This window comes from Gorilla gorilla, chromosome 7 (genome assembly GCF_029281585.2).
Source record: "Gorilla gorilla gorilla isolate KB3781 chromosome 7, NHGRI_mGorGor1-v2.1_pri, whole genome shotgun sequence".
Lineage (NCBI taxonomy): Eukaryota > Metazoa > Chordata > Mammalia > Primates > Hominidae > Gorilla > Gorilla gorilla.
In genome coordinates this window covers 28,197,152-28,215,098 of record NC_073231.2, presented here as the reverse complement: position 1 = coordinate 28,215,098, position 17,947 = coordinate 28,197,152, and positions in this window count along the sequence as shown.

Below are 17,947 nucleotides of genomic sequence, written 5' to 3'. Positions count from 1 at the left end.
CACACCCGTTTCTGAAACTTCATCCTCTTAATTTATCTACCACATTTTAAACTACTGGAAACCCTGATCCTTCTTAACTGCACCCCAACTTCATCTCACATTCTTTCCCTTCTCCTTTGTTGTGTCTTCCCCCAATCCAGCCCCAGAATGTCAATGTTGTCTATGCACAATTACCCCTACAGGATAGCAAAGCAATCCCTTTGAGCCTTTGGAGACATATTTCCATTGTTTCTGATCCAGACAAAACATTTAAGGGTATGACTCTGGGCCAACATCTAGAGAATCCCTTATATCTTCACATTGCTTTTGTTTCTGTTTTTGTTTTTTCATTTTGCTAGGATATAGACCACAATAACCCAGAAGATATCACTTACTCTGATTATTTTGATCAGCCCTGATTATTTTTTAGTTCAACTTTGTCTCCAAAAAATGATGTGGTTTCGTAGATGGTATAGCAGATGGATAAGAGGGAGGCATGGGACTGGGCTTTGTTTATTGTCCCATATTCTCCTTTCCCAGATTTTTGGAAACAAACAAGCCCTGAGTTCTACTCACCATCATCTATAACAAACAAATGATAGACTTCTGAAAGAACATAAAACAAAACAAACAAGCAAACAAAAAGTTTTGACAGTGAATGCCTCTGAAGAAGAGAATTGGGTAGCTGGGTGAAAGAGGTGAGAAAGAGATTTGCTTTTCACTAAAGCTGTTCTGCCTTTTGACTCGTGTGCTGTGGCCATATACTATATATTAAAACAGTAATTTGTAAATCAGAAATGCATGAAATACTTTTTGTAGACCCTGATGATGTAAAGAAATAGAAACATGTTTCCTGCTCTCAAGGAGCTTATAATATCATTAGGGAGCCATAATGTTATTTTAAAAGGAAATTATAATAATTTATACTTGTCTCTCCGCAAACTTGCTGCCTCATATGAGCCAAGTTATTTAACTACTTTGACTTCAATTTCCTTATTTGTGGAATGGGAAAATTGAATAAAATCACCACCTATTTCATTTATTTAATCATTTATTCATTCACTTAAATTTTCTATTCAATAATTTTTATTGAGGACTGAGGACTGTATTAGTTGATGTTTACTGTATAGCCCCCACAAAACTTAGTAGCTTAAAACATGAACCATTTATGCCAGGCATGGCGGCTCATGCCTGTAATTCCAGCACTTTGGGAGGCCGAGGCAGGTGGATCACGAAGTCAGGGATTCAAGACTAGCCTGACCAACATGGTGAAACCCCGCCTCTACTAAAAAATACAAAAAAAAAAAAAAAAAATTAGCTGGGCACGGTGGCAGCTGCCTGTAATCCCAGCTACTCAGGAGGCTGAGGCAGGAGAATTGCTTGAACCTGGGAGGCGGAGGTTGCAGTGAGCCGAGATCACGCCACTGTACCCCAGCCTGGGCAACAGAGCGAGACTCTGTCTCTAAATAAATAAATATATATATATATAAATAAATCAATAAATAAATGAAAACATGAACCATTTATTTAGCTCAAAATTTGACAGAGTAGCAAGTTGGGCCAGGCTCAGCTGGGTGATTCTTCTGCTAGTCTCAATTGGACTCACTTACATGGCTAAAGTCAGCTGTCAGTCAGCTAAGGTAGCTTTGCTTCTGGATCTTGACTAGCTATTGGCTGGGGCAACAGAGGCAACTGCACCACCTGGCTCTCATGTGGTCAGCTAGCCTGGGTTTATTCACATAGCAGCCTTGGAAAGCAGCAAGACAGCAAAGTCTCAATAAAAAAGCACTTTTCAAGTCCTTACTAGAGTCACATTAATTAATGCCCCAATGGCAAAATCAAGTACACCCCGGACTTAAGGAGTGGAGAAAGATACTCCAAATGTGATGAAAGGAGCTATGAAGTAAATTGCAAGGGGGTATGGACAACGGAGGAGAATAATTTGAGGTCATTTTTGCAATTATCACAAGCATTGTGTGCTCCAAGTCTTGACCTGCATGTAGCTTACATTGTATACTTTCTGCTGCTGAGTTTCTACTGCCAGCAAATGATCATTATGAAAATCTGGAGTGAAATGGACCACAGGGAAATTATTGGAAGGGAAGTGATTAGGTTGACAGAACCATTAAGTTTAAGCAAACAAAACTTTCTTGAGATAGGCTATTCTGACTGGACTTTCCAGAATGTTTATTTGTTTTTTTGTTAAGTTTTTACCTAAAGAAATCTATCTGCAAACCCAAATGACGGCATTACTATGTTTGGATCCCTTAAGAGTTGAAGGAAGCATGACTATTAACAGATTTCCCTTACTGGGGCTCATGGATTTTGTTTGTTTGTTTGTTTTTAACTACAGCTTGTGGGGCAATAAGCTATATGTCTCCCTGACCACTGAGAATAGCAGGAATGAATAACTAACAATGAGTCCTAAACACATGCACCGTTCCTTCTACTGTGCCAGATATTGCAGGGATGTATTGAGGCAAAATACCGTTCCTTCCATCTGAAAGCTTGGCACGCAATTAGAAAAAAAAAATAACATATCCAAAGAAAGATAACAATACCAGGTAGCAAACTAAATGATGATGAAGATGTTGAATCCACAATTCCCTCCAAGTATACAGTTTTTCCAGGTGTTCCAGCTGTTCTTACACTATCTATTCCACATTTCCTGCTGTGTCAAGGGTCCCCTAGTAAATTACCCTGCGGAGAGGAAATGTTACTCAGCCTGACATGACTGTGCTCCATCACACTCTCTCACACACCTGCTCACAACCTCACATCCCTCACACACCTGTCATCACCCGCAAGACACCCCCTCCTCTCTCCTGTGCATCAGCCTATACATTTACATCCTCATTTTTCCATTTAGATGAGACATTTTCTCCCAAACACACAAACCAAAATGAGAAGAAAATGTTGCTTAAAAAAATAGTGAAAAATATGCGCTAGCAAATATTCCTTCTCTACAGCAGCTCTAAAGAGAAAATAAAGTCCATTTAGATAATGATCGGAAAGGCAGAAGGCCGAGGCAGGTGGATCACCTGAGGTCGGGAGTTCAAGACCAGCCTGACCAACATGGAGAAACCCCGTCTCTACTAAAAATACAAAAATTAGCCAGGCATGGTGGTGTGTGCCTGTAATCCGAGCTACTCGGGAGGCTGAGGCAGGAGAATTGCTTGAACCTGGGAGGCAGAGGTTGCGGTGAGCCGAGATCATGCCATTGCACTCCAGCCTGGGCAACAAGAGCAAAACTCCATCTCGAAAAAAAAAAAAAAAAAAGAAAAGGGAAGCTTGCCTACTAGAGAGAGCACTTTCCCAGGACTCAGAGGCCCTGAGTCCTGAAGATGATGTTGATGCTTCCCATTGTATAAACTGGAGTGTGATCATTGCAACTTTGAGTTTTCTTATCTCTCAAAGAAAGTTGGCTGGGCGTGGTGGCTCACGCCTGTAATCCCAGCACTTTGGGAGGCCGAGGCAGGCAGATCACTTGAAGTCAGGAGTTCAAGACCAGCCTGGTCAACATGGTGAAACCCCGTCTCTACTAAAAGTACAAAAATTAGCCAGGGATGGTGGTGGGTGCCTGTAATCCCAGCTACTCAGGAGGCTGAGGCAGGAGAATGGCTTGAACCCAGAAGGCAAAGGTTTCAGTGAGCCGAGATCACACCACTGCACTCCAGCCTGGGCAACAGAACGAGACTCCATCTCAAAAAAAAAAAAAAAAAAGTAATGAATATTATATTTCCCTCATCTACCTCAGAGAGTTGTTACAATTTTCCAATGTGATAAGTATATAAAACCATTCTATAAAATGTAAACTACCACATTAGTGGGTTAACAACTCTATCTAAAATCAGGAGTAGTACTCAAAATTTATTTACTTAAACATCCTCTTTGAGAATGTCCTCAAAGAGGACATCCAATCATTTGGAATAAACACCAACCAGCAGTACTGGGGCTTACCCACAGACTCTCAACCTGTCTCTGCAGATCTTCATACAACATAGTAGGAGAAGTGGTATAACCAGCAAAATACCAAAATAGGTACATGGGCAAAACCATTGTGAGTCCTGCCCAAGCTCAAAAATACATACTTTTTATGGCATGCATAGATTCCTAATGCTAATATAATTTTTAAGGACTTTGAAACCCATCCCAGCACTTTGGGGGACCAAGGCAGGAGGATCACTAAGGCCAGGAATTCAAGGCTGCAGTGAGCTATAATCATGACATTACACTGCAGCCTGAGCAACAGAGCAATACCTTGTCTCTAAGACAATAATAATAAAATATCAATTTTTAAAAAGACTTTGAAACCCCAAATTTAAAGAAAGCATGACCACAATAAAAAATTAATAAAACAAATGTGTGATCTTAATAGTCACATTTCCAAGAACTTTCAAGTATCATAGACTTCTGTATACTTTCATCTATATACCAACTAAATATCAAACGTCTACCAACTCATATGCAAGTGCCTTGCCTTTGCTGGTGCCAAATGAAGTTTTGTTCCCTTGAAGCTAATGATTAAAAAGGTTTCAGAAAAGATACCCCCCACAACAGAAGATACCATCTTTTTAAACGTTATTATAAATCAGATGTATGGCATTCTGCCCCAGTGAACTTCAGAGTAACTAACATGTGAGATGTTCTTATAGCAAATAGAAAATGTCTGAATTTAGGACCCTGTAAACGCCTAAAAGTCCCACTGCTAGAGCTGATATATATCTAGGTATGTCTGGCAAACCGATGTGCTAGACTTGCCAAATGTCTATTTGAATGAAGGATGAAGAAACCTCCCAGGGGAGAAAACATTCCAAGGGAATAGAAGTTCAAACAGATAAGCATGGCCGATGGAGTCAGGGAAGGGACAATTCTAAGGTGGGCGTGGTGTTTGAATGGAATTTGAGTCCTGCAGAAGTTGGTTGGATGGTAGGTAGCTCCAGGAGGGAGAATTTGGAGTTTTCAGTTGTTAAATTTGGGGGCATAAGCTGCACTGCTTTGGTAAATCCCTGTGTGCCCACATACACGTCACCCCCATTCTACCCATCTCTGGGATCTCAAGTGTCTAGGATTACCCCTCTCTGCAGAACGCAGCACTGTGGCACCCCAAGTAGCCGCACACAGGAGAAGCCCCACCAGTGCCCAGCAGATGGCAGCAGTGCCCGGCTGAGGTAGCAGAGCCTGTGACCCTGGCGCCCTGGTCTCCAGGGCCTGGAGGTGGGGTGCAGGGAACAGAAGCCCATGGATCTGAAAGACATAAATGATGACTGGGGATGTTGGGGCACCCCTAGGCTCGGAGTTCAGGCCTGGGGCCTTGCCTTCTCTCCATCTCCTCCTATTTTCAAGGTGCTCTCCTTAAGTGCCATGGTTTTAAAGGTCATGTCTGTGCCAACGACTTCAATTTGTATCTCTCCCTCAGAACTTTCTTCTGCACTTTAGACTCATACATCTCACTGGCTACTAGGTATCTTGGTTTGCATATCAAACTTAAAATGTGTAACACTGAGCTTCCAATCCTCTCTCTTCAATAACATCTTGAGCCTGCAGCCTTCCTTATCTCAGTCCATGGGAACATCATCCTTCCAGTTGATTGGGACAAAAATCTGACAATCATTCTCACCTCCTTTCTTTCTCCACTTCCCATTCATCAGCAAACAGTAAAATCCAGTAACTTCTTACTGTCTCCACTGCTTCTCTTTTGGTCTAAAAAATCCTCATCTCGTCCCGGCTACTCGGGAGGCTGAGGCAGGAGAATGGCATGAACTCGGGAGGCGGAGCTTGCAGTGAGCCGAGATTGCGCCACTGCACTCCAGCCTGGGCGACAGAGCGAGACTCTGTCTCAAAAAAACAAAACAAACAAACAAATAAAACCCCTCATCTCTGGGCTGAATAATTTCAATACATGAAGGCATAGAATTGGAACTAAAACACTTCTCTTTCTAGTGCCAGAAAAAAAAGGGGAAGTGGGGGGCAGTAATTCAGTTTCCCTTAAGGCAGGAAATTAGAAAACTCATTAAATGAACTCTATAAGGATGTATGCGCTAAGTATGCCTCAAGTACGATTAATGAAAGCAGGATCTCTCCTATCAAAATCCTGCCCTTTCTTCCGGATTCAGCACACCTCTATCCTCATGTGCAGTCTTTCCTAACATGTGCCTGTGGGGACCTTTCCTGGCCCAGAATCCCATAGCACTGGCAGTACATGTCGTCTGTGTAGCCTTTGATTATGTTCCATGTCGGATTGTGCACTTATCTTTTCACAGGTGTTAATCTTATTGCTCCAGCTGAATAATGGGGCAGAGGCTTTGGTTTGAGCCACAAGTGGGATTCAAACATGTCTGAGCAGCCTGGCCTGTGTGATGACCAAATGGTGGGGCCACCAAATGTTATTTGCATATGAGGTTTTTGCTGAAGATTTTGGACGGGCGCGTGTGTATATATTGCCAAGTGGAGGAGGGGAATACAAGGAACGCGGGAAAGCCTTGTGTCTGACTTTAGATATTAGACCTCTACTAAGTCTTCAGATTCAGGTATGGGGAAAAGAACTGTGATATGGTTTGGCTGTGTCTGCACCCAAATCTCATCTTGAATTGTAGTTCCCACAATTCCCATGTGTTGTGGGAGGGGCCTGGTGGCAGATAATTGAATCATGGGGGAGGTTTCCCTACACTATTCTTGCAATAGTGAATAAGTCTCAGGAAACCTGATGATTTTATAAGATAAACCATTTTTCTTCATAAGAGAACCTTTTGCTTGGCTCTCATTCCCTCTTTGCCTGCTGCCATGTAAGACGTGCCTTTCTCCTTCCGCCACGATTGTGAGTCCTCTCCAGCCACATGGAACTGTGAGTCCATTAAACCTCTTTTTCTTTATAAATTACCCAGTCTCAGGTATGTCTTTATCAGCAATGTGAGAACAGACTAACACAAACTGTTAGCAGAACTGACAGATTTTTATTATTACTATTATTATTTTTTTTTTTTTGAGCAAGCCTTGAGACCAGGGTGCTAAGCTATCCTGCTTTGATGCCCATATGATAAAGAGAAACAGACAGCAGGTAAGCCAGGCACAGCTGTCCACTTCTCAGAGAGAATCAACCTCGCAGTGGCTCAGGGAGTGCTAGAGCCTCCAGGGGCAGATTTGGACCCCATTAAAAAGGAGAATTCTGGACTCCCTCCAATGACAGATGGGTAAAAATGTTTACTAGCAGTGTATGTTGGCATTTTACGGACTTGGGCCAACTCCCTTTTGAATCCCCATTGAAAGTAGTGGGGAATTGTATGGGGGTTTACACTTCTACCTTTTTCAGGCACTTAACTTGATCTGGAGATATTTAAATTATTACTTTTACAGTGACCTCATTTTTAGCCATAGACCAGTAAAGCAGGAGGAGCCTGGACCCTAATATAAACCCCATAGGTGGAAGGCCTCAGGTGTTCACTCATCCAGAGCAACCCAACTCACTGATCTGGTGGATTCTGGTTAAACAAATTTTTCTAAAATAGGAATAAGTAACAAATGTCGATTCTGATTCAGGCATATCAGAATCCAGACTGAGAGGAACAGCTCCAATTTCTAGCAGTGCACTGGGAAAGTCACATAACCTCGCTGAACTTCATTTTCCTTACAATAAAAAGTAGTAATTCTTAGCCTGACTTCTTTGAGGGGTGTTAGCGTAATTCACTGAGATCAAGTATGTGAAAATGCTTTAAAAACTATCATGCACCAAAAACTTAAAATACTATTTTTATAATAATTATAAGAAACACAATTCTTATGATTCTCTATCTGAAGATTAAAGATTGAGACAATAATTAGAATAATTTTTTCCTAAATTTACTTCATTAGCTAAATATTTGGAACAAAACAGAGCTAACTGGTTTTCCAACTCACCTTGCACCACTGAAATTAAAAAGAAGGGCTAGGAAATAAGCTTTTGGCTTTATCAAGGGTTTAAGTCCATTTGCTTATTATTAAAATGTCTCACACATTGGGAGGGGCGCAGCCTCAAACACTGATGGGGAAAACATCACCATTTGAATGTGATTTTATTACTTATAAAATGAAAGACATCCCAGGTATGTTATCTTGTTCTTGCCTTCTTCAGTGATTTAATGCCAGATGATGTTTTGTATCTTTCAAACATTTTTACATCACAGAGCTTCTCACACGCTATTGTTACTCTCCCAATTATAAAAGCTAAGAGATTTTTCTCAGTGCCTTCCTTCCCTGACACTGATGTCTTCTATAAGAGGCAGCATTTTGGAGGCTGCTATTTCTTGGGGGAAGTGATAGCTTTTGCTAATATTATTAATATCACATTTTTTATTCCCACTGAGCATTTTTCTGACCAGATCACCAATTTGTGCAAAAATAGTCCCATAGAAATTTTAAAAGGTCTAAAATTGCACATTTCACCTTATGTTGATTTTTTATTTTTATTTCTATTTTACGTATATATAATTAATATACAATAAGATGCACAGATCTTTAAGAGATTTGGGCGTTTTCACAATTGTATATTGTGTATATTGTCACATAACTAGCCAAAATGGGATAATAAAAGTATGGATATTAGAGAAATCCACCAGCAATAATGATAGCAAGATTGCAGATCTGTGTTTTTCTACTGCTCTGCCTGAGCTAGCTTTTATGACTTATAGGGTGGCTTTCCAGAGTACTTGGGATTCCAGTAGATTTGTAGAGAAAAGAATCTCAACACTGATCCTGTCCAACTCTGATGTTAATTTGCGGGCTCAAATATTTAGTGGATTTGCACACATCTTTAGATATTTTCTGATTATAAAGGTAACTCATGTTATTGAAAAAAAATAGAAAATAAAAGAAACATCAGAAAATGCTTTTAAAATCTAAAAAAGAAAACATAGATTATTCAAAATCAATGCAATATCAGCTTTATGTCTTTCTACCTTCTTTTAGATAAAGAGATGATAGATAGCGGTGTGTGTATGTGTGTGTGTGTGTATTCTTAAAACAGAATCTTACTACACATACTGTTTTATGCTATTAAGCAAAAGAAGGGATTTCTGATTGAAGGTCCTGCACCCTCCGTCTAACCTGTGCATCTTTCTTCGCAGACACTGGAGCTCACTGGAGAAGACAGGCTTGTGGATCTCAGGAATCCACCTAGCCCCACACCCAGCCTCCAGAGAGGGCTGCAGCTCAAGTCCCTTGGGGGCCTGCCTGTCCAGCTTTCTGAAAGCTAGGAAGCTGACAAGGACCTTCTGAATGTCTAATTCAAGACTTGTAAAACATTGCAGGGTATTTAGATATCAGTATGCACGAGCCTCTCTCCTCTGGCCAATTATTGGGTTCCCTGTGTGAACAAATCCTTCTCAGCAGCTCCCGGCATGAGATGTTTACCGCTGATGCCATAAATCGCCTGCCTACGACGACCAGCATGGAGTTGTGTGAGTATTTCTAATCCTGTCATCGAAACTCAGTGTGATTCTGAGACTGTGCACTGAGGAATTGGGTTTTCAAGACAAAGTGACTACAATATAAACCAATAAGATGAATTTCTGTGGGCAAATTTATTCAAGGTCATTATTTTATCTGTTTCTTTGATTAATATTTTCAGAAACCTTCAAGTTCTCTATTTCCAATTTTCTCCACCCTCAATATAAAATCATTTTTTTCATGCAAAGTAATGTTACCTTGTTAATCTTCAAGTAACACCCTCCCCCGCCAAAAAAAAAAAAAAAATTATATTGCCCCTCTTGAATAGCGCATAGATTCCAAGAAGGATGAAGTAAGAAGAGATCCTCTCCAGGCTATATGAAAGATAAGAGCTGTGTTCACAAAGGAAAGGGAGGGTAGAAAAGAAAAAAAAAAAAAAAGAAAGAAGAAATTGATTCCAACTGAATTCAGCAAAAGAAAGCCTGTGATTCAGCAAAAGAAAGCCATGGACGATTATGTTTAGCTCACAGACACTCATATAACTGCAGCTGGGAAAAGACTGCTGTCTAATCTCAGCCTTCCCAGCCAGCCAGAAGCAAGGAACATTACTCATAGCTATTCTTTCTTTCTTTTTAGGAAAACCAGCTCCAAGGGAAGATCCCATGCTGTCTAAAAGAAGCTACCTATGAAGAAAAATGAGAACAATTAAGCCCTAAATCTGTACAAGAAACTTTTAACAGCTGAGACTCTAAAACGAAAATGGAAATAATGCTAATGATTATGTTTTATAGCCTCAACATGCCTTACATCTGGAAAAGTTCCAAAGCCCTCAGCAGGTTGTCACATTGATAGAAGGGGCCCCTGCTGAGACGCAGCTGCTTCTGGGGAAGAGCTGGCATCTGGAGAACAGCTGCATATCAATCCCCCACCACACGAAGGGCAGGAAAGCAAGAGAAACCGTCTGCAAGGACACTCCTTCCACCTGGAGCCTCTCTCTCTTGCTCCAAAGACTCAGAGAGGCTGAGGCTTCACATTAGCAAACTAATTGAAATGCAATCCAAGCTTAACTATCTGTAAACCTGGTGGAAGGAGATGGTTTGGACAGTCAAGCTTTCTAGCTAACTGAAGGTTTCTGACACATTAAAGTACCAACAATTGTTTAACCATTACAGATGAAAACTTTTCTAAAAGTATCGCTGGATTCCCTAACCTTCTCAATCAAATTAACTATATATTCCTAATGTTACAGCTTCAATTAATCCTGTTCCATCAACACAAAAAGACTGATGCTGGGTCAGTGGGCTTTTGTTTTTGTTAGAGAGACTTCCAAAACATACTCTATATATAACAATATGTGTGGGGGTGCATACACACACAGACATATGCACACACACTCATACACAGAGGGAAGGAGGAAGAGAGAAATGACACTGGAGTGGAAATTGGCAGACTACATTACTAGTTTCATGCTTCTATTAACTAGCAGTGTGACTTTCAACTAGTCACCTCTCTCTCTGTGTCTCTATTTTCTCATAATCTGAGGGAGGGTCCCTAAGTGTTCTTTAAGATCTGATCAGATTTTAATCTTGGTGATTCTCTATGAATTATATTGCTCCAAATTCTTTCCTCTCTTCTCCCCCTTTCTCCTTCTTTCTTTTTCTTCTTCCTTCCTTTTTTTCTTTTTTTACTTTCCAACATCTGATTATTCATTATTTGAAGTGTCAAATGAACCAAGTAAATCTGAAATGCTATGCAATCCAAAAGAACTACAATGTGTAAGCTGTGGCCAACACTGAGGTGTGCATTTTCAATTAGATGGCATGGTACCTGTCCTCAAGGATCTTAAGTATCATTACAACATTATTATAACACATTTCAATAATCACATTTCCTCTACCTGATCCCTAACATTTGAGAATTACATGTGTTGAGAAGTAAGAAGGCAAGAGAGTGGCCAGGCGCAGTGGCTCACACCTGTAATCACAGCACTTCAGGAGTCCCAGTGGGGAGGATCACTTGAGTCCAGGAGTTTGAGACCAGCCCTAGCCACAAAGCAAAGCCCCTAAATACAAAGATTAGCTGGGTGTGGTGGTGTGAGATTGTAGTCCCAGCTGCTCAGGAGGCTGAGGCAGGAGGATCATTTGAGCCAAGGAAGCAGAGGTTGCAGTGAGCTGGAATTGCGCCACTGCACTCCAGCCTGGGCAACACAGTGAGACCCCATCTTAAAAAAAAAAAGGCAAAAGATAGCCATGGACAAAAATAACCTAAGAAGTCTTCTTGGAAGTAGTGTATGAGATATGTAAGATTTGCATTCAAAGAATGGGTTAAGAAAGATACAGTAGTTGAGGACACAATATGCACAAAGACGAGGGCATAGAAGAAACATGATCTGCACAAGGTAATACTCATCGGGCATCCAAAGCGGCCCACAGTGCTGCCATAGAGCACACTGCAGACTATATAAACTAGAAAGAACGAGCCCAGGCTAAAGGACTTAAAAACTAAAATTTTATAAAATATTTATTGAGCAAAACAAATCGGTCTTCAGGCAAGACACGCCAGTAGGACCACAGTTTGTGACCTTGTATAATTATTTAAATGGCTTGCTGTTTTATTTTTAAAAAGAGAGGTAAAAGGAATCAAAATTATATGGCCTTCATAAAAAAATAAGTCGACTTAAGGTCTTGATGAATAAAACATGACGAGGTTAATTTTAAATCCCTTTTATACTATCTGTCTTCTGAAGAATTTTCCATTGTCCTTGTACAATAATATAAGTTATCACATTGGGGATTTTTTGCTCATCTATAAATAGCTCTTTCACCCATAACCCAGGGATGACAGCCTACTTTTATTATTTTAACATGCCTCCAACTATGAAAATGCTATTTCTAGGAAGTCCAAACTGCCACAGCAACATTGCTGTCGGTTAGTCTGAAATGCACATGTTAGGCAAATGTTGCAAGACAGAGGGCTTCTATGCTGAGCCTTATTCTGATTCAGCAAAAGAAGGAAAAACCAGAGGGAAAACTGGCACTATACTGCTAGGAAGGAATCCTGGCAGCCGATGCTAAGGGTAATTATCAAAACCAGGAGCCGGAAGGGTTTATGTTTGTTCCTCAGGGGGTCCCCGGGACTCAAGACAGGCCAAGAGATAAACCAAACCATATTGAAAAGATTTGAATTGATAAACCATGTTTACAGCTCAAGTTATCTACTTCTGTGAATTCAATTATCCCTTCTCAGATAGACGTCGTCTAAGAAAGAGGGAGCTTTAGCTATAAGAATTTCAGGATTTTCATTCTAAAGCGAGGTTATCACAAACATGGAGGTGGAAGCAGAGAACTGTAGGCTGTAAATATTGAACATTTTCAGTCATGTTAGCAAGACCCAAGCGAGGATACATTCTGAAGCTTAGTCACAGCTCACAAAACACGCCGGGGCTGGCTGTGTACCTTTGCGCCATGCTTGACTACACAAGACCCCAACAGACAAAGCTCAACGCAGGGCCCGACACTGAGAGTGCTTGTGACTAATAATAAATATAGATTTATAAAAATCCTGGACTGCATTGTGTACTTAGGTCAACCTCAAGAAACCAGGCATCTGACCTAGAGACCCCAGGCATCGGACTATCACGACACTGTCTGACTGCCCTAGCTCATGACATCAGTCCTCTAATAATCAGGCCTTAGGCATCTACTTGCCAGCAGCCTCAGGCTGGGAGCCTCTCTCTGGAGCCTGCCCAAACATTAAAAAAACAAACTAATTAAAATCAAGAAGACACAAGTCATCCAGAATGAAGTTAGCTCCTTCCAGAGAGGCTGGTGTCTCTGCAAATCCTGGAGACAAGGAACCATTTTCAAGCACAGTTCATCCAGCCCGCCCAGCTGGCTCATGCTGTCGTGATGCCGCTTTCAAATTTCCTCCCTCATAGTTTTGGGGTGAGAGTTCAGGCTCTGGAGTCACAAGGCCTGGAATAAAATCCTGATTTTGCCATTATCTAATTTTAGTGGCTCAATTTCTCTCTGTCTCAGTTTCCCCATCTGCCAAAAAAATGATATAGTACTAGTACTTTCTCCTAGCATTGTTATGATAATAATGGAAATAATGATTCCAGAGTGCTTAGAACAGGAGCTGATGTATAGTAAGTGCTCCATGGTGACTGGCTATTCTTATTAACATCCTCCTTCAGGGGATTGCTAGAACTTACTCTTTTGGAGAGATTGTAGCCCACAGTGTCTCCCCATCCTGTTGTCTGCCATCCTCAATGGCAGCCCCACAAACACTGTCCTCTCCAGCATTTCATCCTCTTATGGCCAAGTGCTTCCACCCATCTGACCACTCTGCCAAGCCTCCCTTCCCTTCCAGGCCTTTCAGCTGTGCCTTCTAGAATCCCTCTTTGATAGGGTAATTTTTCCCCTAATGCTACATCTACCATCATCTTGGATGATGTAAACGTGTACCAAATGGTGGTATATCCAAACATGCAATCAAGAATTGCACATTTAAATGTGAACGAGGGCAATGCAGAGAGTCAGAATGAAGGAAATAGGCCCATCTAACAATGTAAATGAGATAGTAAAGGGCAACAGCATTGGCGTCAACTGAGAGGGGTGGGGAGGCAGGCGGACCTGGAAAGGGAACAGCCCCATCTCAACACCAGCAGGAAATGCCACAAGAGAATGCAAATTTCTAGAGAAACCAGAAATCCCGGATTTTTAAATATTGGCAATGATTTCATTTTTTGAAAGAAAGAAAGCAGAATGCAGGCCAAATCAAATAAGCTTTTGGGCCAGATTCTGTTCATGAGCAGCCAGGTTGGAAACAGCTCCCGTCTCCTAGACAGCATCCTTTTTTCCTGACTTCCACACGATCCCCACGCTGTCCTCTATGTCTCTCTTCTAACCCTGTTTTCATCTGCTTAATTCTTACACATCCTTCAGATCTCATTTTAAATCTCACCCTCTAACTCCCCATTTCCTATTGCCAAGGTATTATAATTTTCTATGTATAACTTCCTGTTTGCTTATCTGAATTTTCCCCTAGGCTGTCAGCACGATAAAGACAGGCACCTTAATTGTCTTATTCACCATCCGATCCCTTCTCTCAACAGAGTGCCTGGCACTTTGGAGATGTGCAATAAGTATTTGTAAGTCAAATGAATCAAAGAATCATTTCTCAATCCCCGGTAGGCACTCTCATCAAAATCCTGAGTTCCATCTGCACATTTCCTAAAGTCCATGGCTGTCCTTGCCCAGAGAGATTCTCAGCAGCTAAACCTTACATCTGTGGTGGTTTTAAAAATCTGTCCAATTCTCCCTTCAGGAGAGGTGGAGCTTAATTTTCCTCCCGTCAAGTGTGGGCTGGATTTAGTGACTTGCTTCTAACAGATAGAATGCCGCAGGAGTGTTGGCATATCACTTCAGAATTGGATTATTAAAAAACTATGGCTCTCTTCTGGGCTCCGGCTCTGCCTCCCTCCTTCCCTCCCTCCCTCCCTCTTTCTCCTCCTTTTCCTCTCCTTCCTCCTCCTGCCCCATCCTCTCTCTTTTTGCCTCTCTTGCATCCCTTGCCCTGAGAAAAGCCATATTGTGAGCAGTTCTATGGAGACGTCCACGTGGCCAGAAACTGCAACCTCTTGCCAACAACCATGTGAGTGTGCTTAGAAGAAGCTCCTGCAGACACAGTCAAATCTTTAGATAACAGCAGTCTGGGCCGACAGCTTGACTGAAACCTCCTGAGACACCCAGAGCCAACTAACCAAGCCACTTCCTGATGCCTGACCCTGAGAGACTGTGCGATATAATAAATGTTTGCTGCTTTTAGCCACTTCGTCTTGGGAAAATTTGTTAGTCAGCAATAGATTGCTAGTAAAATATCACAAAACTGAATTTATTATCACCCACCTCCCTCCCCTCCCCCACCTTCAAACATAATCCTCCTCTGAAGTCGCCAGGTTCTATTAATGGCTCAGTCATTTCAAGTCACCAAGTCACCAAGGCTTTACAAACGTGAGGTCCTTTTTGACTCTCCCCTGCTTCCTTGCACCCCATGTCTAGTTAGTTATCAAATCCTGTCTATGATAATGCTGCAACATACTTTGCCCACTCCCTCCTCTCCATTTCTATCCCTATTTTTCTATTTTAGACCTTCCTTACTCTTTTCCTGGACTCCCTAACTGATTTTCCTGGCTCTGCTTATTTTTTCTCTCTCTCAAAGGCATCAGCCAGACTTCTACGTAAATTTTTATTCAAACAGGTCATTATCGTAATCAAAAACTTTAATAGTTTTCCATTATTCATCGAATAAAATAAAAATGTCTTAGAATGATACGGTCTGGCCTTAATTTTTTTTCCAACCTTACTTTCCACTACTTAAAAAAAATTGTACATTGTTGCTGCAAACACTTCTAGGAATAGTATTACAGCTTTGTGGTACTTCTTCCAGCTGTCTATTGCAGCTTTAAAACTATACCCAAAAACTTGGGGATTTAAGCAACCACTTTTGCTTGATCATAATTTTTGCGTGTCGGGAATTTGGGACAGGTTGTGTTGGTTTGTCTCTGATATACATGACATCAGCTGAACTAGAGGATCCACTTCTTAGGTGGTTCCTTCACTTACAGGCCCCTTTGGGGCCCCTGGATCTTTTCACATAGCATCTCACCTTCCTGGGCTTCTCCCAGCATGACATCTCAGGATAAGATAGTTGTTATCCTGTTTACATCGTGGCTAATTTCTAACTGAGAGTTTACCAAGAGTTAACATACCAACACTCAGGCCCAAACATCAGGGATTTCTATGATTTAGTCTTAGAAGTCAGGCAACTTCACTTCTGCCACCTCTCCATGGAATGAGTTTCAGGGTCAGTTGGATTCAAAAAGAAAGGGTTATGCAAGGGTGCATTTGTGTGACGACACATGATTCTATGCAGGGGGGTCATCTTTGAAGACAAGCTACCATGGTACTATTTACACTCGGGAGCCCTTTAGATAATGAAAGAATATTGGGCGTGGGGGGTTCCAGAAAGAAAGTGTGCAGACAGCTATTAATAGACATATAAGCTGTTGTTTCCCTTAGAATTCAGAATTCAGGAACAAGAAGTGGTGAAATGCACACACACACACACACACACACACACACACACACACAAATGTGCTGCCACTTCTTGTTTTAAATTGGAGGGCAAGAAAGAAGCTCAAGAAATGGAATTGGATTTTAGGACAACAAATTAAGGACAGAAATATAGCAAATTTGTCTAAAATGCACCCTGAATCCACCCACTCCCCCACTACATACACTAACTACAATTTCCTTTAGATAGTAACTTCCCAAAACTAATCCTTTTATACCCTGGATAGAAATGGACCAAATTCTTCCCACACATTGCAAATCCAAGCCTAATTGTTCCTTAATATGCAAATGAGTCCCTTCTTATCCTTCAAGTCTTCCATGAACACCCCCAACTCACTATGCACATTTTCCTTCCAGGTCTACACAGAACCTACGTCTGATTCTCCCAGTAGGTCATGAATTGTTTACCACTGTTGTCTTATGAGTTAATGAAATCTGAAAAAAGTGGAACTAGAATAGCAGTAAAATACAGTCTAGGTCAGTTATTTTCTTTTCAGATGGGGACATGAAGGCACAGCATGAGGTTGAGTGGCTTGAGCAAGGTCACAGCATGAGGAAAGGAAAGGGCTGCCTGCCGCACTCCTTCTCTGATGCCCTGATCTCCACGGGGACATCAGTCTTGTCTCTCTAGGGAGGGTAAAAACTCTTCAAGCAAGGAAACATGACTTCTCCTTTGGTCTCTGACATGGTACCTAGCAGATTTAACAGCAAGAACTCAACATATGCTTTGTGGTCTGGGGGCAGAGGGATCATTTTTCCATCGGTCTAGATATAAAATTGGTTAAAGAAGATGGTGAGTTACACTGTACACCATGTTGCTAGCATTCTCCCAGAGAGCCAACAAAGAATAAAGATTTCTGAGAATAGGATATAACAGAGTCTAAACAGCTAAAAAGTTTGTGAGCAGACCTACTCTTAAGATGTTGGAATTCTTACAGGTGAAGAGAGAGAAGCCGCCCCTGTGGGGAGTCCATGGTTGGAGGAGTGGTTGCAGTCACCAAAACACAGCTGTGCCTGGCCAACTTGGTGTCCAGAGATGAAGATTCCACAGAACATTACACAAGCATTTCACTAAAGCATTGCACACAAAGCATTACACACAAGCATTACACTAAAGTGTCTGGGAGATGCTTAGGGTAAGATGGGGAGCTAATGTCCCACATCAATGCCATTGATGTTTGTTGAGTTATAATTTGAGTTACAAAAGGTTTAACTTATGTTCTAGATGAGGTCTTAAAACCACAATTCACCCTCATCGTCTTTGATGGATGGTAATGAACATGGCTTTCAAAATATTTCCCCTTTGCTGGGACTGCTGATTAACTTGTCCCAACTGGTACATCAGGACTGGTGGTTTCATGCCAGCACCTGCTTTGACTGATCAATTGCCTATTGCTGCATCTGTTGAATAT